We start from the raw sequence: 23,595 nt of genomic DNA on the forward strand, positions 1-23,595 counted from the left end.
CAGGAATGAATTCAGAACAAATGAGTAGTACAACATTAACACTTTATTTACTGCTATTATCTAATATAGAAACATGATAAAGCAGTCAGTAAGTAATAGTGAACTGATGACTGAGGTAGTTCACCGTTAGGTAATCAATAATGACGGAATTTGATCTGCCCAACTATTTACTAACTATGGCTAATTAAAAATAACTACTAATTAATAACATGTGTCTAAAATGTGAATGATTATGTTTTTATTGTGAACAAGATCATGCATGGGTTCTTGTGAGAATTAATGTATGAATGTAACAGGTTGCTAAATCAAGGCTACAGTGTCTGGTAGAGTATCATAGTCAGGAATGTAACCACATTTTCAGGATGATTGGGACCAAATTTAATAATGTAATAATTAGGGCTGTCAATTGATAAAATATTTTAATCGAATTAATTACATGGTGTCCCGATTAATTAATAGCGATTAATCGCATATACAAATATTTGCTGAGAAAGCCCCTCATATAAACATAATTCTATATATAATGATGAAATAATTACACATAGTTATCTTTAAATATAAAAAATATATATATAAAATAAAAAAATATTCAGATAATTAAAATGCATTACATTCTTGTGGCAGAAGAGTTAATCATTGATAAGACAATACAAAAAGCGGCTTTAGAATACAATGTATTGTTTACTACCATATTATTGATCATAAGTCAATCATTGCATACAGTTCACAGCAATCCATTTCACAAGTGAATTTGTCAATCAGTTGGAGATTTATTATGAGGGCTTGTTTAAGGACCCGTCAATGTACACCTGCATCAGACATTTTTTTTAGAAACAAGCCAGGGGTACATAGTGCACAATACTACTGTTACGATGTGTGTGGGAAGCAGGAGAAGGCAGACGGGGGGTGCGGACCAAACGCGGTTTTATTAACAAACAAATAATAATAATACAAACACTGGAACAAAGGAAATGTCCACGATGGGAAAAAGTTAACTCAAGGCCACTGGGGAAGTTGGCGGAGCCAAGGAGGACTTCTGAGGCGGAGCAGTCGAAGATTTGGGTGGCGGCGCCGTGGAAGGCATAGGCGGTGAAGGCACAGAAGGTGGAGCTGAGGGAGCCACTGGACAAACACAAAAGAACACACAGCGGGTAGAACAGACAGTGAACATAAACGAAGGGCAGGGTAAACCTCGAACGAACCAGGGGAACAGCGAGAGAACAAAGGCATGAGCAAGAAACATAACATGCAACAATATTCACAAACAACGACCGACAAGGGAATGGAGGAACAAAAAAGGGTTTAAATATACAAGGACACAATAAAGACTAAACGAGACACAGGTGAGAACAATGATGAGTGCAGGCAGTGAGGGAGGCCGGGAATTGTGGGAATTGTAGTTTTCTACAAGGACAGTGAGACTCGGGGCGAACAAGGAAAACATTACATGGAATGTGATCAGTGAAGGGTGAAACGGAAAACACGGGGCAGACAACAAGGAATCGTGACAGAATCCCCCTCAAAAGGACCGGATTCCAGACGGTCCTAAGAAACAAAAAGATAGCAAAAATAAAGAAATGTTCAAGGAGAGAGGAGCTAGAAAAGGGGAAAAACAGACAGACCAAAGGGGGCACAAGGGACACAGAGACAGAACAAGGAGGCACAAGGGACACTGAGACAGTCCAAGGGGGCACAAGGGAAAATTTGGCAGTCCACGGAGGCACAAGGGGTGGACAGGCAGACCAGGGAGGCCGAGAGGGCAGACAGGCAGTCCACGGAGGTGCAAGGGGCAGACAGGTAGACCAGGGAGGCCGAGGGGGCAGGCAGGCAGTCTATGGGGGTGTGAGATGGGGTCAGGGTCAGGTGGCCGGGGGCGTCCACTGGGTAGGGACAGGTTTAGGAGGCCAGGGAGGTGGCCTCAAGGCAAGGCCCAGTTCAGGGGGCCTGGGAGGAGGAGTGGCCACTGGGGAAGTTGGCGGAGCCAAGGAGGACTTCTGAGGCGGAGCAGTCGAAGATTTGGGTGGCGGCGCCGTGGAAGTCGTAGGCGGTGAAGGCACAGAAGGTGGAGCTGAGGGAGCCACTGGAGGCGGAGCCGAGGGAGGCTCAGGAGGTGGAGCCGAGGGAGGTTCAGGAGGCGGAGCCGGGAGAGGCTCGGGAGACTCCGGAGGCGGAGCCGTGGTTGGCAGAGCCGTGGGAGGCTCAGGGGGCGGGGCCGAGGGACACTCAGGAGGTGGAGCTGAGGGAGGCTCAGGAGGCGGAGCCAAGGGAGGCTCAGGGGGCGGAGCCATGGGAGGCTTAAGAAGCAGAGCACAGGGAGGCTCAGGAGGCGAAGCCAAGGAAGGCTCAGGAGGCGGAGCCGAGGAAGGTGGCGCCATAGGAGGCTCTAGAGGTGTTGCCCTGGAAGGCTCTGGAGGCGGAGCCGAGGGAGGTGGCGCCGTAGGATTCTTTAGAGGTGGAGGCCTGGAAGGCTCTGGAGGCGGAGCCGATGGACGTGGGGCAGACAACAAGGAATCGTGACAACTACAGATACTGTATATTTTACAATAATGCCAAGACATTATATTCATTACATAGTGCAATGGTTTTCAGTGCTTTGAGGTTGTTGGAGGTACAAAGAGTATTTAAATAATATTTCAAGTCTTTACAAAAAAGTGCAAATAGGGGCTTTATAGACATAAATTTACACTTATGTAGAAACAAACTTGGCAAGAAAAATAAACAGATTAACAGGAAATATTAACTTATCAAAACTGTGAAAACCAACTAAAACGTCTTTATAAAGCAAAGAAAAACTAGTTAAAATAGAGGTACGTACAAACAAACAAAACTTTCTACAAAATACTACAGTGTGGACACATTCCCAAAAAAGGTGAGGGGCAGATTCATCTACAGCATTACAAAAGGAGCAAAGTGGATCTATTTCAGGGAGCATGTTTCTTAAATAAAGATTGACTGGGTAAAAACGGTGTAACAGTTTAAAGGACACCTCCTTAACCTTGTTGGTAATTAAATATTTGTGAGGTAAAGACCATACGACCTGCGTCAGACATGCTTGTGTCACGTCTCGGGTGTGTTGCGTCATACAAATAAAATGTTTAGGTCACTGTGTCAAGTTAAATATAGTTTAATACTCAATCTTTAAACACTTCTTGAGATCCCTTAGATCGCATTTGCGCTCCTTCAAATGTTTTGAACGCAAGAACATAACGCATGTTTGTGTTGTGTGTCCGCTGAAAGGGTTGTTAATGTTTTGTTCACTGTAATAAACTGTGTGTTGCTCACACAGCTGACATTTCACTTACTGCCCTCTGGAGTAAACAGGTGGTACTATAACCATGCATTTCTCAGGAATTTCTGAGGAAATTATTGTGATTAATTGCGTTAATTTTTTTGTAAAACGCGTTAAATCGACAGCCCTAGTAATAATTAACCATGGATAAAAAAACATATCAGCAGACCATATGAATGGTGGGGGGTAGGTTAATGTCTACGGTGGTGACGGCAGTCATCATAGTCTGCTTACCTTACAGAAAGGGATGAATGTGCCCAACATATGTATTCATTGGGATATATTTTCTGTTCATTAATAATGATTAACTTATACATGTTTGATATCACTGAAGTTCTTTTTTAAATAATTCTGGTAACCCAGAAAACGTAATGTGTCAAGTTATACCACATAAGTATGAAAGAATTACTAATGATATGGTCCATTATTCTAAAGTGAGGGTCATGGTAACGCATTATTAATTAATGAGATCTTACGGTTTCCTTCCTTGGAAGTTAAAGGTTATCTGGACCATTATTCTAAAGTGAAAACACATTATAAACCATTAATAGTAACTGGGGTGTTACTTGTCAGTTAGTAATGAATACTCAAGTGTTTGTTCCTACATTTTATTAATTTAATCAAACAGATAGTTAACAAACATTCACAGACATTCAAAACATTTCTGGCATTGAATTATGAATCATTGAAATAACTGAACATAACTGCATAGTCTACAAACCTTTAGCAGGATAATGCTTTTAATTGCTGGTGCTCACAATTACTACATGTTTTAAAAGACTTATCTCTTAACATAAAGTTAAATAATAAAATGATGTGTCTAAAGACAAGTGTATTGATCTCCACAAGACTTTCAACAGAAAACGGAGAGAAAACTGGCGTGTAGCATGAGGCGGTTTCCAAATGTCTACTTCTCCCCTAGACAGCCCACACTGTAAATACAGTTTACATGATTCCTCCTCTGCCTATGTTCGGTATGAACAGAACAGGATGTATGTTAAAGTTTACCGCGTGCAGGCGGTTCGACGAGAGTGAGGAGCAAAATCGCACTCGCTCATTTTTCACTTTCAGCGTGAGCACTGAAAATGGCCAACCCTGATTGGATTAGAAGCTTGATGGACATGACATTCATTCATTATGGGTTACCAAAATTATTTTTAAAAGACCTCCAGCAATATCAAACCTGCCGAATTTATAATTTGTAATGAAATGAAGAGATATCCCAAGGAATTGAAATGGAAACCCAGACTCGAAGATGATATTTGTACCCGAAGGCAGGTATTTATTAAACACACAGTTAAAGTAAACAGGTGAGTATCAATCAGAAGATATTGAACAGTAAATGATAAGCAGTACACTGATAACAGTCTATATTCATATAGGAAGTGAGAGTCCTTGATGAGCCACATTCACAAACATCAGACAGGAACACGAGAAGAGAAACAGGGGAAACAGATCATTGGAACCGTTGGAGAGGAACCTTGGACAAATTGTTGGATATCGTTGGAGTGTAACTTTAAAGACTTCGCTTGAGTACAGGTAAGTGACAGGTAAGTGAGTCTGTATTCCATGGGAGACCAGACATCGACTGAGGAGTGAGTGTGGCTTATGTAGGGAACTGATTAGCATGGTGATGAGGGACAGGTGCAGGTGATTTGTATCCAGGAGAGTGGGAAGTCTGTGTGTGTGGCGAGAGAGCCTGGTAAATCTGTGACAGGAATACACATATTGGCCACATACATCTGTAAGCTGACTATGATACTCTACCAGACACTGTAGCCATGATTTAGAGAACTGTTATGTTCATAAATGAATTCCAGCAATGAACACGTGAGGCGCATGTTTCTCTGAAGGCGCATTTCATGATTATGTTCACGATAAAAACATAATCATTCACATTTTAGACACATGTTAATATTTTGATTAGTAATTAATTAGTAGTTATTTTTAATTAGCCATTGTTAGTTAATAGTTATCATGAGGCAGATCAAATTCAGTAATTATTGATTACTTAACAGTGAACTACCTCAGTCATCAGTTCACTATTACCGACTGACTGCTTTATCATGTTCCCATATTAGTTAATAGTAGTAAATAAAGTGTTAACGTAGAACAACTCATTTGTCTTGCATTCATTCCTGCATAGTTACCTATTAATGATGGACCATTATTATAAAGTGTTACCAGTGTTTTTACTGATGTTTTGGAACCACAATGATGGGAAACAATTATAATGCACTCGAATGCTATATTTTTTACTAAATAATTGATTAAATTATTTTGATGGAAACATGATACAAGACACAAGTTTGGGTGCAGTTTGGGTGTGAGTCGCTGAAATAGGCGTCCCACCTCACACAGTTGTTTCTGTCAATTAAAAGCAACGTCTTCTGTAAGTGCGCATATTCAGTAATTTTGATATGTTGATAAAGAACCTCTGGTCTTTCAGAGTCACATACTTGTTAGGTGACTTTATGTAGGCAATTCTATTCTTTTGGCTTCAGATATAGGAACTGTTTTCATTAAGTACATTTCTTTCATAATGTTTACCCATTTTTTCCGGTATAAAATTTAGCTCTGGTGTCATTTTCTCAACCGAGTATAACCAGTAACACCACATACCGTGGCAAGCCTAAATCTGATTACAACTAAGTAATTAGTCAGTTTGTAGTGGATTACTTTTTTGAGTAAAACTTTATACAGAATTAAGCTTAAATAGTCAAAAATACACTAAATACAACTTTAAAACAAGAATACAATAACAGTTATGTATAATAATTTTTCAAAAACATAGTAATGAACAGCAGCATTTACCAAAATATTCCTCTAAAAAAGACCAAAAATTCTATGTAGGGACTCAAATTGCAAATATTGTTTTCGTTTTTATGAATCATCCAAACTAACAGATTCACTGGAATCATTTAACCCTTGTGTGTCAATAATAAAAGTTACTCAGAGGTCCTTAGAGGACAAAAATGTCTTCGTCAAAAAACTGCCATAATAATATTATAGATTAATATTATTTTCCAATTTAAATTAGTTAATTTTCAATCAGTCCTGATCATAACTACCAAATATTCATTCATTTTCAGGATTTTAACCCTTTAAATGCCAGTTTGTTACATAATGCCACTGTTGTTTTTTACACACACACACACACACGCACACACACACACAAATGTCTCAATACACACATATAAAACACACTCCGACATCCATACAACACACCCATACAATTTTAGCTGCATCATTTTTTCAGTTGACCTGCAGTGCTCTATAATACATAAACAGAAAATTGGAAAAAAGCATTTATTTGCTCCATAGGCAAAACATGCCATCTGGTGGAAAATATACAAAATAAAACATTTGAAGCCAGGACTCTGGAATAAAAGTGATTGTTCTTGATTTTATGCTTTAATGGCACTGGGATCAATAATTGCAGTTTTAATGGGTTTCAATTGGGACATTTTTGTCCTGAAGGTCCTGAGTGTAACTATTTTGACACAGTGTAGTATAGATGTATATTAGGAACTGTGGTTGACATATTAAAATCCCCCCAAAAATACACACCTTTGGCAAAATGTCTGCCTTTATGTATGGCATTAAATTATAAAACAAATTATAAAGAAAAAATGTCCTGAAGATCGCACAAGGGTTAAACTTTCCAACATTTGCTACTGGAAAAGCTACACAATATACTCCCGAACACTGGTAGCTAGCATTTGTAGCAAGGAGAAATGAAATGAAGCTGTTATTCGTCTTCCTGGCTGTCACTATTTAATTTAAGCATCATTCAGCTGGTCTTGTTCAAGTCATCTTCCCCCAGGACACGCTTGTCCCAATTTCAAAGTAATCCAGAGTGAATTGCGTATTTTAATATTAATAAGGATTGTCAATGTTAAGCAGCAATGTGGATGCAGTCACGAGAAAAGTTGAGGAGAACCATGCCTTTAACCCGAAGAACTTAAAAAAAATTAAAATTTAAGAATTATTACACCCATTTAATCTACTAATGCAGCCTTAATAAAAATCACATTACTGTAATTTAAATCCGGCTCATTAAACATTTCCACAGACTGAGAGATTATTAAAACAACTGTCAAAAATGCAATATTGAGAACCATGTAATAACGTTTGTGGTTAACTGATATAAAGATTGGAATGTTTGCTTTAAGCAGGTTGTAGGAGTAATTAAAACAGTGTTGGAAAGGCACTGTGATTTTTGGCAACTGAGGCAAACTGACCTGATTAACTTACAAATTGATATTACATCTCAAGTTGTCATTCTTGGCACTCCAGTTAATACAATCTGAAGCTTAATTTAGCAGTTAATATACCAAATTGGGTGTAGTCCCTGCATAATATGGATATGATGGAGATAACTACTGAAATGTTGCTGTACCTTTGGTAGTCTCATGTAGCCAGACTTTTGAGTATCTCCATGAAGTCTGGTCCACTTTGATACCCCTAAATATCTTTCTAGAGATTTGATACCTCCGAACCTCGCAAACATTTGCAAATGCAGTGACTAGTTCTTCCCAAGTATCCCTCATTAGAGCAGGCTGGTACCTTGTAAACACAATGTTGTTTCCCAGCAGACAAAATTCAAATCATTGCCCCTAGTGGCCGAAGTTTCCCAGTTTCGGGTGAAATGTCCACACCATAGCGCCAAAAGTGAGTTGTATTTTTAGTTGTAAATTATGTAATACAGTCAACAGCAATGACTATTTTATGAACTCTTGCCCCTAACCCAAACCCCAACCCTGAACCTTACCGTCAGTTGACTAAAAATGAAATATTACAGGGAAAAGGCAACCTCAGATTCACTCATCCTTATTTATGTGAACCAGATCACATGTCTCTGAGGTAGCGCTAGAGGGAAAGGTGACTACGATTTAAATTATGCAAAAATGTCTGTTGGATGGCATTTTTCAGTAATTCAGCAGTATAAGATTGATATCAGGGTACATTAACTTTTAGAAGCAATGTCAATTTCCTATGTGATCATTATGCTGTGCTACACTAAAAGTGTGTTAAGCCAATCAGATTGGAGCTTGCTGGTTTTAAAAAGCTTGTTCGTGGGGTTTCCATCTGAGGTTGCATTTGAAACATTTCCCCCTTTCTTGTGAACATTTGTCATTTGAAGACTATTATCAGTTTGTGTGAGCAACTCTTGGCTGTTCAAAGCGTGATTTGACAGATGACTCCACAGTGGAAATAGGACTTGTCCTCTGGTGTCATTTATTAGTGAAGTTCTACAGGCTGTGTCCGGGGGTACGGGCTGACTCAGGCTGTAGATCACTCTTACAGGGCCATTCGCAGTCATGCAGTCTGACCGGGGGAGCTTCTGGACACAAGATCCTATGCGTCTGGAAAGAATCCCACATATATCATGTGATTCTAAAGCCCTGTTTGCACTGACAACGACAATGTGAACAGAAGTCATTTATTTTCAATGAGAGATGGGGATCTTCGGCGACACACAAATGTAAGTTAAACTTTATGCAAATGAGAAGTTATGAAATGCATCTCCTGGGAGATACTTTAGTGAAGTGCAGTCACAATGGCAGACTGATGTCATTGCAAAATGATGGTATGTGGTTTCTTACACATATTGCGGTAGTTCCAATGTTTTTAAGACTAAAGAGATAGTTCAACCTAAAATGAATATTGTCTCATCATTTACACACCCTCTGCTGAACAAAAACTATGATTTTAGAAAAATATTTCAGCTCTGTAGGTCCATTAAATCAATAATTGATTCTGGCCAAATCAATGGTGGCCAGAAATTTGAAGGTCCAAAAAGCATATAAATGCAGCATAAAAGTAATCAATATAACTCCGGTGGTTAAATCTGTATCTTCAGAAGAATTATGATAGGTGTGGGTGAGAAACCAAACAATATAAAATTATTTTTTTTACCAAACATTCTCTCCCCTGCCCAGAAGGTGCACAAATAATTTAAATCACCAATAAATCAAATAATTCAAAAGAAGAATGTGAAAGTGATAGCGGAGATTTATATGATTTGTCTCTGGACATATACAAGGATAGGATACATTCTAATATATACCAGGAGAACTCGATAAGATGGATTATGCACTGCTGCAGTTTATATAAAACCACTTTTACCTCCAGAATTAAATTTTAGCAGCAAGAAAACATAGATTAACATCTAATTTATTGGCAATTACATATCACTGTGATAAGATGTTCAAGAGCTATGGCCAGTTGTGGAGCCCACCAATGTAGTTAGGGCATTCAGTGACAGCGACCAACAATACAGTGACCTGGAAACCTTTATCAGTACAATCACAGTCAGTGTGAACAGGTCTTGGCACAGCAAAATATTCCCCATAGCCTTGGCTGCTAATACTACTGTATATACAAAATCATCAGTTTGCAAAGCATGATGCTGTACAAACATTGCCATATTTCATTCCTAAGAATAAACAAACAGATGCACTGTAGGAAATATGCTTTGTGGATCAGTCTGCCGTGATGGACTCCTTTGTTATAGGAGACTGCGTACAGTATAAAGCCTGCCACGACCTCAAGGAGATGCATCCTCTTTTTGTCGAAGGGTTTAGAGTTTAAGTGAATGTGCTGCGGGCTGCTCCACAATGCATGAGCGATTGAGATTCTGCTTATCTGCCTGTATCTGTTCCATCTGATTGAGTGAAATAGGGCAAGGCATTCTGTCACCTTCAAGAGGATTCTGCTAATGCATCCACCTGTCCATCTTGTAATGTCAACATGTCACTTTGGGATTGTTTGTTTGAGTGTGTGTGCATGCAATTCAATTTGGCAGACAGTCTGCAACAATGCATGTTCAATTCTAATGCTTCTACCAAACAAAACAGCTCTGTGCAGATGCATAATGCCTATTTAAGCCAGTTTGACAGAAGGTGATTGGGAGAAAAGTGGATGGGACTTGAAAATATCACAAGCTGGATTCTAACTCTGGTCACCCACTCAAAAGTACAAATACACATCCTCTATGCCATTTCCCCAACATAAAAAATTAAGTGTTTGGATTCAACTGACTGTTGAGGTGCAAATAGCCATTCTATGCAGCTATTGCTGTTTACACTTGCAAAATTATTAATAATCTAAAGCTCTGTATTGTAGAAATACATTTTGATCACTGACTCTTGAAATTTTCTGGATAGTAATTTTCTTGGTTTATGAGGAAAAATTATATCATCTATTTTTTTATATAATAATAATAGTTTTTTTTTTTAAATATGCAATTGTTCATTGTTATTTATGTTAGTTCATAATGCATTAACTAATGTTATAATAGAGTATACCATCTTTAATGTTAAAAATATATGACTATATTTTGGGGGGGGGGAATACTATTTATAAGTGCTCAAAAGTTATTTTTCATTGTTAATTCATGTTACTGTTAACAAATACGACCTTAGTGTAAAGCTTTACCATATGCACATATATGGATTTGAAACGTGGTCTCTTTTCATGATGAGTGGGTTCGCCAACTGCCCCATTAGCTGAAATGCCCTGAACTGAACAAAATGAATTTGTCCCCACAAAACAATCTGTCACTGCTGAAACATTTTTATATTATTTGTTCCAAATGTTGATTAGGAAAAAATATCAAAACAATTAGTCAAATTGCACTGTTTATTTTTCTAATGGTCGTCAATGGGAAAAATGCGGTGTAGTTCATGCATCTACCAGTAGGGGCTAGTGGGGAAAGGCTAACCAGCCAGTTCCTGACCCCCCTCCTCAAGTCTTATCTTGTCTAAAGCACCAAGTGAACCAAGACACTCCCAATAGTTCCCCCTCAAAACAATTAGGTGCATGATGCCCCAGACAGTGTACTGAGTGTGTTTGGCTCTTTTAGAAAGAAAAAAAAACCTCTTTCCAGCATTGTGTTGTGCATTCAGACTTTATGGTTACTGGAGAGGATCTTAATATTTTATTACCCTGAATCTTTAATGCATGAATTCAGAAATCTGAGCATTCCTGCCTGTAAAACAATAAGCAAGGAATTTGTGATTACAGCCGAGCACAGCAGAAACTTTCCTTAAAGCGTTATGTAACAAAAAACAGCCTACGCACACAAGCTGACTTAGATTATTATGCAGTATTAAACAGATTAGTGGCTAGACGTTTGATAGGCTAAAAACAATAGTTGTAATAACTAACCTTCGGGTTGTGTTGAGACAATTTGCCTGCTTTTGCCAACTCTATCAATTGTTCATGAATGTTCCTTGCATATTTATCATAGTTTCTCTCGTTTGCTCTGTCATCTGTCTCTGCCTGTTTTGCATCCAAACAGTCATTCTTTTCTCATTTGTATGCATCTTTTTACCTCAAGGCTCTTGTTTATTTTAATTCAACAATAGTACTGTAAGCACTTTGGGGAGAAGCAACTAGGATACCAGGAAGCCACCGATGTATAGTCACAATGACAGAAATTCATTAGCGTAGCAAAATGTATGGAGTGCCAATTGCTACACTTGACAAAAACAATCCTTGTCAACGTCCAAAAAGTCACCTGCTGTGTGCCAAAAAAAAAAACTTTATCACACACATACACACCTTTGCAGCATGATTGGATTTAACCTACTGGGATGACGTAGGGAGAGAGAGTTTTTGTTATGTTTATATGTATAGACATATTGTGAATTTCATTAGAAAGTGAGCATCCCTATGCCCTACCAACTCTTAGCCCTTTTCCACCGAAATGGGGAATTGTACTTGTGCCGAGCCTGTGCTCAACTGGTTCACAGTTGGGGCAATCTGGAGCCTATCATAAACCGGCCACATTTTCCACTGACCTGAGAGCCGAACGGTGACGTAAAGGGTTACGTGGCTACGTGGTAATTTTACGTGACTACCTCAAACATAAACAAACATGGTGCATCACATTGATTGTGTAGCCAACAGTTTTAACTCCTATTTTATTGAGGATATATTTAAACATACAGAGAAATGCAATCCAACATTATTATATTACCCATCAAGATTGCCAGAGACAATACTTCCCCCAAGATGACAGGTAAGGTAATTACATTATTATGTATAAACTTTTTAAAGTGGCATATCTTGCTAAGTACTATAAACTATAAAAGTGGAACTGTAGCAGATGGTTATATTTGTATTTTTGCCATTGCATATATTATGTTTACATCTTGATTGAGAATACCACCGGTTTACATAACAGATAACAGTGATCTTCCTTAGTGAGTAATTCCCTTACTGAACAAAACAATGCACAAAGATGAGAAAAGAGTTAGGAAAGCTAACAAAGTTGGCAAATGTAATTAATTACCGAGATCAGCTGCAGAAGATACCTGCGTTTCTGTGTTTATCTCAAGCAAGATTGACAAACATTTTTCAAGCACAGTGTCTAAGACATCATTTCTGCCACTTTTGCTTGTGTCTCTTATGCTTCATGTACTCTCTTTAAAGTTTTCATTTTATGATTTGGTCAGTCGTCCGTCTGAAGCCGGCATGCATAATTTCTTCTGTATTTCCTCGTAGACTTTTTTCCCTTTGCGATCTCTCTATTTAATCTTTGATTTCTGTAAAAGACCATGTCACAAGAGGAGCACTCATTTCCTGAACACTTTTGATGTCTAACATTTTTGTGGGGTTTTATTGTTGTTAAAGTGAAAAGAACTTCTTGCTACAGACAGTAGCCACTGTTGTTGTTTGGAAAAATACTTGATGACAAAATATAATCACGCCCTTCACCCCACGATGTAATCAATTCCTGTGACCACATTTTGTGACCTAGAGACCAGCAAGTTTTGGGGCCAGTGCGGAACCAGATTTTCTGCCCTGGAACAGTCTTTCCTGCTGTGGAAACCTGCGGGCCCAGGAACCTGCCCCCAAACCATTTGGGTTAAAATGGGCTAAGGGTCAGAGCCCTCAAAGTTAGCATACCGTAGTTTGTCTCTGTGTCTCACTGGATAAGAATGAACATGAAAATGTGTAAACATTTAATGGGTGATGGGTGAGTTTAAAAATCCCAGCTAAAATCTTTAAACAGACTGAACACACTGTGAATTCAGGGGCAACAGTAGCTTGAAAATTCTGCTGTTGAAATCGGTCCGTGCTTACCGAAATTCAATTCCTTTCCCCTACTGGCCATAGCTGGAAGTGTTGTTGAACGTATATGCATGTGTGAGCTCCAGTGTCCAGGTAAAATGTCCATGATTGGCACCAAAAGCGAGTTGTATTTTTAGTTGTGAATGATGTAAACAGGAATGCATACAAGTCTACCCCTAAACCTAACCATCAGTGGAGTAAAAATTTAATTTTAGAGTGAAAACAAAACCTCTGAATCGCTCTCACCATTGGTTACGTGAACTCGACTACTTTCTGTTTTCCATGTGACCTGAAGCCATGTCTTGGAGGTTACTCTGTTTATTGTTGCATAACGCATACTGTTTTACATACAGTTTTTTATATACTGTATATAGTAGGCAGTATACAGTATATACTGTGCAGTAATTTCCAGAGAGCTATATCCAAAACGACATGTTTACTCTTCAACCCATCAGAGGTTAGCTCTAATTATTTAACCCATAGGGCCTTAACATAAGTTAACACAAATCATTCATAAATCTATTCTATAGTCCCATTGAATTGTATGCCACAATTGTACATAAGAAAGGTTTTATGAATGACTTGCACAGAAATCCATTCTGCTAGTGTTTTTTAAATAAGGCCCATAGTACTCGTTTTTGCACATAAAACACTCAGAAATTGCCTATTAAAAATAACTTAACAAACAGCCTTTTTTTTCTTCTTTTACTTTAGCACCTCTTAGGTCCTCTTTTTGTGCAATTATGTTTCTATGCACAATAAATGCACAATAGCTAATGAATTTCTCGAAAAAGGCCTTTTTTGTTTTTACATTTTTGATGACCACCGAAATATCTGAACGTGTGAATACCCAAGCAGAGCATAAAGTCTAACTGCCAAAATGAATGGGTGACTGCCTGAAGTTTTGTTTTTCTTCTATGGATTATTAAAGTGAGATATGGCCCCCTGGAAGCTGAAGTGAATGTCTTTAAGTTTCAAGCTGGCCAAGGAGGATAAACTAATTTATTAATAGCTTCACGTCCTTATGCAGAATCCAGTGTCAATATATTTATTTAACACAAAATGAAGCTCTCATGAGTCTCATCTCTGCTAAGCATAAAGAGGGAAATTAATGTTGAATCACCCGTGTGAATAATTTCATACACCATGTCTGAAAGAGCCTCTATTTTCTACCATGCTTTTTCTTCTGGATCATATTTACTATGATTTGTGCAGTTGTGTTTCCTATTGGATGTGAAATGTGGGTGTAAAAGAGTCTGTACCCATCTGCACAGATCCAGATGGGACTGATGTGTAATGAAAATTATGATATCTTGTATACTTATAAAATTATGCCTCTGTATTTTTCAGCCTTTTGTCTATATGCTGCTATAAATTCCTAACAGCGCAGTTGATCGGTATCTCGTCGCTCTTCACTTCTTCATCTGTTCTGTTTGTCTCCACTCTAGGGTGGAGTCAGCGGCTACAGCAAGATTGGCTGATTGGATAAATCATGTTTGCAGCACTGATCCAGACTCTTATTGGTCAAGTTTATTTGCAATATGTTTTTTATAATAAATATACAATTTTGCATATTTTTCTGACTCTTTGGTTTTAATTCTGTTTCTAGTTACTTGTCTTTAGTGTCCTCACATATTGTAATTAAATATGCAATTTTTTGTTTATTTTAAACTTATCATTTAGAATGCATTTTTACATCTGGGTTACACCAACCATTGCCATGAAGGGGTGTACCAGGTCTGAAATGATGTTTAGGTAGGTGGCACGTGTCAAATTGATGTCCACATGAATGGCCGGACCCAGAGTTTCCCAGCAGAACATTGGTCAGAGCATCACACTCCCTTGTCTTCCCACACTGCTCCAAGGTTCAGTTCCGGCACTTGTGTACCCATTATAGGTGATTTTGATTTCGATGGTGTACAGGGGTCATCTTGGGCACTCTGACTGGTCTATGGCTACGCAACCCTGCATGCAGCAAGGTGCGAGGCACTGTGTGTTGTGACATTTTCCTCCTGTGACTAGTGACTTGTACCACAGTAGACCTTCTGTCAGTTCGGACCAGACGGGATAGCCTTTGTTACCCTAGTGCATCAATGAACCTTGGGTGCCCAACACCCTGTTGACGGTTTGTGCCGTGGAATCGCCGTGTACACCCTGGCTGCCCCACCATTGAGGGTAGTGAGAGCGGAGAAGCTCAGAGGTAGGATCCAGGCAATAAAAGGTTCCTGAGCACCTCTTGCACCTCCAGGAATAATGGAACCAGGGCAGGATGCGGCGCTTTGAGCCCAGGACCCAATCATCAAGCCGCTAGGGCTCATGGCAGTGTGAATAGTACCACTCAAGCCCGACGCTCGCGCGCCCCGGGCAAGCATGGCTGCCAGCTCCGCGTCAGCCACAGACTGGCCGACCACACCCAAAGGTGGGAGCCCAGTTGAGTCCTCCGCGTCCGACTCAATCAGCCACTTTCCGATGCTGCGATCGAGAGCTCATCCTACTCTCGAGCCCTGAATGAGACATCCAACTCGCCCTTGGGCGAGCCACCTGTCTCATCCCAGAACTCGACCAGGGCAAACGAGCGTACAGCGGAATGGGAGGTCCGTGGGGGATAACCCGGTGGAACCACTCCCATTGGGGCCCCCAAATATCCCCCAACGCTAACCGCCAAGGCCTTGTACCTGTAGGTAGAAGGACCAGGGTGGGGAGCGGCTTTCCCCCTTAAGAAGGTAAGCCGCGACCGCAACATTGCCATGGTCATGCACTTGCAGTATGCTGTCGGCAGAGGAGGGGAGGTGGAGAGGTAACAACTAAAACCAGAAACTATACACAGATGGAAAGTCATCTTTAAAAAGACGCTCTCCATCAGTGCCACTCTTTTAGAGGAAAATATACTCTCTTAGATGTCGAAGCACCCAGGGGCGTACTCTGCACTAGTCATGCACGAGGAGGAGAAACCGTTGTAATGCACCGTATATCACTGATTCAAAATGCTCGGCTCTGAAGAACAAATCTGAATGAGTGGTTGTGAGCCAGCTCCTTTTATACCCGTATGTCCGGGAGAGTGGCATGCAAATTCCACTAGCCAATTCCCTTTGGCCTTTTCTCAAAGATCAGAGGTGTTTGGGGCTCCCAAGAGCGACCCCCAGTGTCACTAAATCAACACAACGTAGAGTGAGTGACAGATAGGGAACTACAGTACAGCCCTAAATGACCTCTGAATGATAACCTCTCAAGCGTATATGAAAACCTAGTCATTCATCAAAAGTAAATATATTGAGACCATATACAGGTGAAACTCGAAAAATTAGAATATCGTGCAAAAGTTCATTAATTTCAGTAATTCAACTTAAAAGGTGAAACTAATATATTATATAGACTCATTACAAGCAAAGTAAGATATTTCAAGCCTTTATTTGACATAATTTTGATGATTATGGCTTACAGCTTATGAAAACCCCAAATTCAGAATCTCAGAAAATTAGAATATTACATGAAATCAATAAAAAAAAAGGATTTTAAATACAGAAATGTCGGCCCTCTGAAAAGTATAATCATGCATATGTACTCAGTACTTGGTTTGGGCCCCTTTTGCATTAATTACTGTCTCAATGCGGCGTGGCATGGATGCTATCAGCCTGTGGCACTGCTGAGGTATTATGGAAGACCAAGATGCTTCAATAGCGGCCTTCAGCTCTTCTGCATTGTTTGGTCTCATGTCTCTCATCTTTCTCTTGGCAATGCCCCATAGATTATCTATGGGGTTCAGGTCAGGCGAGTTTGCTGGCCAATCAAGCACAGTAATACCATGGTCACTGAACCAGGTTTTGGTACTTTTGGCAGTGTGGGCAGGTGCCAAGTCCTGCTGGAAAATGAAGTCAGCATCTCCATTAAGCTTGTCTGCTGAAGGAAGCATGAAGTGCTCTAAAATGTCCTGGTAGACGGCTGCGTTGACTCTGGACTTAATAAAGCACAGTGGACCAACACCAGCCGATGACATGGCTCCCCAAACCAACACAGACTGTGGAAACTTCACACTGGACTTCAAGCATCTTGGATTGTGTGCCTCTCCATTCTTCCTCCAGACTCTGGGACCTTGGTTTCCAAATGAGATGCAAAATTTGCTCTCATCAGAAAAGAGGACTTTGGACCACTGGGCAACAGACCAGTTCTTTTTTTCTTTAGCCCAGGTAAGACGTTTGACATTTGAAGCCCATGTCCAGGACCCGTCTGTGTGTGGTGGCTCTTGATGCAGTAACTCCAGCCTCAGTCCACTCCTTGTGAAGCTCCCCACACATTTGAATGGCCTTTTCCTGACAATCCTCTCCAGGCTACGGTCATCCCTGCTGCTTGTGCACCTTTTTCTTCCACACTTTTCCCTTCCACTTAACTTTCTATTAATGTGCTTTGATACAGCACTTTGAGAACATCCAACTTCTTTTGCAATTACCTTTTGAGGCTTTCCCTCCTTGTGGAGGGTGTCAATGATGGTTTTCTGCACAACTGTCAGGTCAGCAGTCTTCCCCATGATTGTGAATTCAACTGAACAAGACTGAGAGACCATTTAAAGGCAGGAACGCTTTGCAGGTGTTTAGCTGATTAGAGTGTGACACTTTGAGCCTACAATACTGAACCTTTTCACAATATTCTAATTTTCTGAATTGAAGACAGGTTCTTCAGCATGCATTATCTGATTCAGTTATTAGTCAAATTGAAACCTGCTGACTAATGTAAAGCACCATGTATGAATTCCATGTATTGTTAATGGGAAGTAAGACATTGGAGCTCTCCATAGGCTTTTTAGGAGATTTGACAGCTAGTTCGTACGTCAGCAAGTGTCTGTAACCATAGTGACAGTGGGACAGATGTATTGCTTTGAGAAATGTGAGATATTCACAAGCATTCTCAGCAGTAAAGTATGTAAGAGAGAGAGAGAGAGAACGCTTTGAAATCTGTATCTGAAGACAATTAAACATCAGTCAAGAGCTGTAAGAACCACCCCGCCTGACTTCCAAATGACTGATCTCTCATATAATGATATTTTGGCTCTGTGGTAACGCAGTCAACTTTGGTTAGAGTAAAAGACCTCTCTTCAGATTCTTCATTATGCATTTGTTGCTTTAACCATGCTTGAAATACTTGATCCTATTCAGTGATTTCAGAGTAACTAACTAAACCTAACGTGACTGTAGCTATTTTTTAAATAGGGTAACGTTTCTATTAACAAGCTTTTTCCCCCCTCACCAATTATTAGTGAAAAGTGACAAATGCTGCATCATTGAATTGTGCATGCAGTCTCACAACAGGCAATCTGAGGCAATAACACTTTCTACAAGAAGGGTGAATAAGTGTATTCTAAGACAGTGGATTAATCAGAAGACCGTATCAACTCAGATGTGTACATTTATATGTACAGTACATCTATGTGTATTCTAAATCATTAGTCCTGTAATAAAGTGCCATTTGTTGATCTGAGTAAAAAGTACAAATAATGTTTTATAATTACCCAAATTCACCCTCTTCCATGTCTCTCCCATTTATTGTTGGGAAGTATTTTTCAGCAAGTTGGTCGACAGTGTCTCATGACAATTCTTAATAATTTGTAAAAGATAGCGAAATAGTAAGATATTGTATGATTTCCTTTGTATGAAAAAGTATGAATTTAGACCAAAAAACAGGCATAACATTTTAGCCAGCCTCATATCTAAGACTTTATATTAAGAAAGGAAATGTTTGGGGGGCCCGAAGTGATCATCTGTGTTCCGAAAAATGCTTTAGGGTCCTTGAATAATGTATAACGTGCAAGAAAGTGCAGCCAGTGGATTTTCTGGTACCCTCCTAGTATAGATGGTGCCCCCCTAGGGAGTTGGCGCCCTACGCAGACTGCATAGTCTGCTTATAGGGAACGGCGGTGCTGAATAAAAATGACTGATGTATGTCAATAATCTGGATTACGCTTCCCTTGTCTTGTTTCAAACCGAAGGTTTTCTTTCTTCAGTGACACACAAAATGTAGTTGCCTACTAAAATCATGGTTAGGTTTATGGTTTGGGTAAAGGGTTAGTCTTTATGGTTAGATTTAATAATTGTAATATCAACATGTAAACTGCTTTGATTATTTTTCTCTATGGAAATATACTGACATTTTTTTGTTGTTGGTATTACATAATTCAATTGTGGACATCGGTTCCACAGAATGAAAATTAGTTTCCTTAATGTAAAATGTAAATGTAGGCTTTACTAAAATATTTTGTTTTGAATAAACCCAAAGAAATTGAGATAAACTCAAATTTGTTTTGTCCAAATAATTCCATAGGACTTTGCCTTGCTACGAGCTGAAAAAATTCATATTAACATACTGTATACCATATATCTTTTTTTTTTCTTTAACAGAGATTGTTATGCTGAAGGTTTACACTGATCCTCAATCAGCCTTTATGCTGATGATCCCTGACCAAAATTTCACGACATAAGCAAAACAATGATATTTTTAGCATGCTAATTCACCCATCCTCAATCTAACCATTAGCTCCACTCTTCTCCACAATGGTCACCTCCAAAAAATACACCAAAAGAGAAACTTCTATAAATACCAACATAACAGAACTTTATTCAAATTAAAATAAAGTTAAAACAGTTCATTTCAAAATGTACTCTCCTAATCCAGTCCCATGCAAAGCATGCTGTCTGGTTTCAGCAATACTTTGATGCAACAAATATTATTCACATTGTACCAACACAACTGGATTAAGAAAACATAGATGGATTTTACACAATAAAATTAAGTTAAAACCAAATGCTAAAGATAATTGTTGGATTAACTCATTTTAATTAATGAAATTGAGCAAGCAGTAAAAATTATGTTGAGTGAACACTATCCGCCAACTTGTACGATTTCATAAAATGTATCACTATTATTATGACTGGGTTGAGGTGGGTTCATCTGGACAGTTCATTTCAATTAAAACAATTCACTGATTCATTTGTATCATCACTCAGTTGTGTTCTGAGACCTCCCTAGTTTTTTATAAAAAAAATATTTTTAACTGTATTTAACTGTTTGTGCAATTGAATCAATGACTTGCTTGCTTGCAGCTCATGCTTTACAAGCTGAGCTGCAGACACTCAGTATTAGATTTGATCCTCAAGAAATCTGTGAAACTACTTTTGTTGCAGTCACCTTAATTGATACCCAAATGGTAGGGTTTGCTGTTTTTTTTAAGTTTAAAGCACTTGTCACTTGGTTTTACTGAGAGATCAGCTTGTCCAGACTGAAAGACCAGCTAGATTTGGTTGAGCAAGCTAAGACTCAATCATACTCTCTCAATTTAAGTCTAGACTAAAGACTCATCTTTTAAGCCAGGAATACACCTAAATTAACAATCAACTCATAGTTATGCTGCATTAGTTAAGTCTGCCAGAACCGAAAACACTTCTTATATTCTATAATCCTGTTTTAAAGTGAATGGCTTCTATGCTAATATTATTATATTTGTTTCCTTGTCTTAACCTCGGGATACATATCCTGAGGTTACCAGAGCCGGCCAGATCCAGCTCTGGTCCTTCCAGATGTCCGACTCCCACTTCTTAATGAGAGAGAGAGAGAGAGAGAGAGAGAGAGAGCGAGAGAGAGAGAGAGAGAGAGAGAGAGAGCGAGCGATTGACCGGGTGCAATTACATCTGTTGACTCTTAAGCAGATAGGAACAATAAAGCTATAGCTGTTTTTTATTTATTTATTTTTATCCCCTTTTTTCCCCAATTTGGAATAACCAATTCCCGCTACTTAGTAGGTCCTCATGGTGGCATGGTTACTCACTTTAATCCGGGTGGTAGAGGACAATTCCCAGATGCCTTCGCTTCTGAAACCATCAATCTGTGCATCTTATCACTTGGCTCGTTGTGCATGACACCGTGGAGACTCCCAGCATGTGGAAGCTCATGCTACTCTCCGCGATTCCAGCACAACTTACCACGTGCCCCATTGAGAGCGAGAACCACTAATTGTGACCACGAGGAGGTTACCCCATGTGACTCTACCCTCCCTAGCAACCGGGACAATTTGGTTGCTTAGGAGACTTAGCTGGAGTCACTCAGCACACCCTGGATTCAAACTCGCGACTCCAGGGGTGTTAGTCAGCATCTGTACTCGCTGAGCTACCAGGCCCCAAAAGCTATATCTGTTTAACCTGACTCCTCAGCTGTAGTGTTCATCTTGCTGAAGATTATGGAATTTTGGTCAAATCCTATTTTCTCTGTGTAAAAATAGCAGTGCGAGTATTTCACGATAGCTTGTCTGTTCTCTCCTCTAGCATTTTAAATGTTTACATCTGCTCCTAATACAGAAACTCCAGCAGGTAAGCAAGCACCTTGAGTATGTGTGATTACTTTGTCAGTTGTGTCTTACAGCTGTGAAAAGCCTTAAAGTTTAAACTGTTAATTTAACTCTCTATCCCAGCCGTAATGTAGTAGTAACCTGAGTGATCATGGAGCGAGTGTCAGTGTCAATTCACATCATCTCACAACACATAAAATGGTATTTTTCTCCACCTGCTGGCTAAAATCTTTAATGTCAGAGGAAAAAATTCAAAGGCCAATCTAGCTACTTTTAACACATATGTGCTGCTCTTTTGCTTTAGTTTTGAATGCCTCAAACACAAGCGGAGTTATACAAACAGTACAAACAGTGCTGCTGTTCTGAGATATAAACATTTTTGGAAAGCCTCTCATCCAATCAGATTCGAGGATCGGAACTAACTGTTGTATATGTATATATGTTTATATGTATATATGTTTTTATAAATATATATATATTTAAGACTACTGACATACTCTCAAGCACTCACATTTAAGGATGAGATACATGTTTGAGACGAAAACTGTGTACAAATACTTGACAAATGTCTCATGATCTTTGCACCCATTCATACGTTTCCATAACCCTCAAAACCTGAGATAAGTAAACTTGAAGAATACCATATAAAGATCTTATGGTTACAAGGTTGCGTATCTTCTACTATCTCTCTTTATAAGTATGAATAGAGACTCTCATATATCTTGAGTCTTGGAGAGCTGCATGAGTGCACATACTGAATCCCCATAAGGTTGAGGGAATCGACTTCTGTCCTGCTTGTCAGACATGTCATTTCGCTCTCTCTGCTTTATTGAAATTGCAGCATATGTGAGGTCTCTTTATTAATGTGTGATTCTGACTGTCTTCATTCGAGCATGTGGTTGCCATGGAGGTTGGACCTGTACTCTGCAGTTTTCATTCGGTGCTGTGAAGATCCCTGATGATCCCCCTGACATTCTCTTTGAGCATTGAATTCACTAACCCATAGCCCTGGTCTGCCAAACACATGGGGTATTTCTTCTACTTTTATTTTTTCCTTTACTTTTGTTTCTTTTAGTTTAGCAACTAATTCTCTTGTGTTCTCAGATTTTTTTTTCCCCTCGTTTTCAAATATATATATATATATATATATATATATATATATATATATATATATATATATATATATATATATATATTTTTTTTTTGGCATTTTAATCAGATTTGTATTTATTGCCACACAAATAGGGCAATTTTTTTTTATTTTATGAAAATGGCCATTTTGTTCAGGTCATATGGAGCAACCAATAGTTCAGGGCCTGCTGCATGGGCAGCAGCTAATTCTCCATAGTACCCTGCCCTGGCCTCGTAGCTCCACTGAGTGGACACTCCAGTGACGTCGCAAGGCAGCGGCACAACACAGGAAGTGACAGTTACCGGTGATAAACTCATCTGATTGGTATAGGAAACGAGTGCCAGGGGCCACTTCTGATTGTGGGAGAGGTCATCACATCTCATTGGACAACAACAGCCCACCTAAGCTGGGTAGCCCCCAGCCAGTAATGTGCCATCCTTAGCTTAGAGAACCAACTCGACAAGTAGGCCACACTGAACCTGTCAAATCTCATAAAAGAAAGAATACTCCAGCTCATCGATTCGCAAGCTGAAACATCATGTCCATGTGTCTTGGAGCTGCTGACAATAAAGATGTAAGAGGGATGTACAAGGGCATCAAGAAGGCGACAGACCCCTCAACAACCAAGACCACTCCCCTCAAGTCCAAGTTGAGCAAAGTCATCACAGACCAGGGGAAACAGCTGGAGCGCTGGGTTGAGCACTATCACAAGCTGTACTCAACCCAACTCATCGTTGCACACACCGCCCTGGACACCATCCA

The sequence above is a fragment of the Xyrauchen texanus genome, chromosome 19 (assembly GCF_025860055.1).
Source record: "Xyrauchen texanus isolate HMW12.3.18 chromosome 19, RBS_HiC_50CHRs, whole genome shotgun sequence".
NCBI lineage: Eukaryota > Metazoa > Chordata > Actinopteri > Cypriniformes > Catostomidae > Xyrauchen > Xyrauchen texanus.